Source organism: Corvus brachyrhynchos, unplaced genomic scaffold (assembly GCF_000691975.1).
Source record: "Corvus brachyrhynchos isolate BGI_N302 unplaced genomic scaffold, ASM69197v1 scaffold193, whole genome shotgun sequence".
Classification (NCBI taxonomy): Eukaryota; Metazoa; Chordata; class Aves; order Passeriformes; family Corvidae; genus Corvus; species Corvus brachyrhynchos.
In genome coordinates this window covers 222,334-223,632 of record NW_008237087.1, presented here as the reverse complement: position 1 = coordinate 223,632, position 1,299 = coordinate 222,334, and positions in this window count along the sequence as shown.

Here is a 1,299-nt window from a genome sequence, read left to right as displayed (position 1 = left end):
CGGAACCCGCCGTCATCGCCGGACCGATCCCACCCTGGCCATGAAGGGTCCCCTGCGTGGAGGAATGTTCTCCCGGCATGTCAAACGGCACCCCGGCGTGAGTCACCCAGCCCCCGCTCCCTCCAGGGACCCCTCCATCCCTCCCCTGCCCTCTCCCCCTCCTCGCAGGGACCCCGCGCAGCCCCCGTCCCTCGGGCTTGTCCTTGCCCATCTTTCGCCACATGTCTGGAGCCCCTGGGCTTCCTCACGTCCTTCTCCCTCCATCCCTCCATCTCACCATCCTACCCCCCATTCCTCCTGTTCTCTGTGTCCTTCCTCAGCCTCCTCTTCCTCCCGCTCCCCAAAACCCTCCTCAGCCCCCCAGTCCCGCGTTATTCCGGCTTCCCCTTCCCACTGTCCTCCCGCACTCACAGCACCCTCCGGGTAAGCCGGGAGTCCTGGGGATCCCCATCCCTCCTTCACCAAGGAAAGGCGAGACCACCCAGTGCTTCCCACCCCATTCCCTCCATCCAGCGCTGGCGAGGGGCCGGGGCTCCTTCACCGAGCCGGGCTGGGGTACCTCAACTCTTACCCACACCCCAACAGGCGGCTGGTGGGCGAGGGGAACTTCCCCATGTCCCTCCCCACCCACTACACCCTGTCTGGGGACATCTTTGTCAGAGGGGATGGAAATGAAGCCCCCTCCCCACTCACCCCAGCAGCCCCAGATCTGTCCCTCAAAATGTCAAGCTGAGGGGTTTGGGTAAAAGATGCCTCAACCCCGGGGCTGGACACTGCCAGGGGAGTGCCAGCACCGTGGGCACAGGCAGGTGGGACCTCCAGGGTGCTTCCCACGTCCTTGGATGGGCAGCACAGGCCGAGGCTCCCGTGTGATCCTCAGTTCCGAATGGGGAGATTTGGCATGTTTCTGTTCCTGCCGTAGCTGTGAGTGAGTGACTTGGGGGGCACAAAGAGGACCCCAAACTGGAGGTGTAAAGGCATGGGGGAGTCCTGGGTTCTTGCACACGGCAGGGCTGTTGCTGGCAGGGGCTGTTGGGGCAATTTTTGTGGTGTCACCCGCTCCATGCGGTGTCATCCATCCATCCCACACGCTCAGCTTGCTGGGCAGGTGTAGCCGCGCTTTCACCCGGCGATGGATCCTCCGCCGCAGCGTGCCCAGCTGCCTGGCAGTGATGGATGTCCCAGCTACGCTGCACAGCACCGTGGCCATGAGGCACAGCAGCACTGGCAGGCCCAGAACCCGCTGGCACGGCTCGGTGGGCACCGAGCGGCCACCAGGCAGAGCCTGGCACCGCGCCC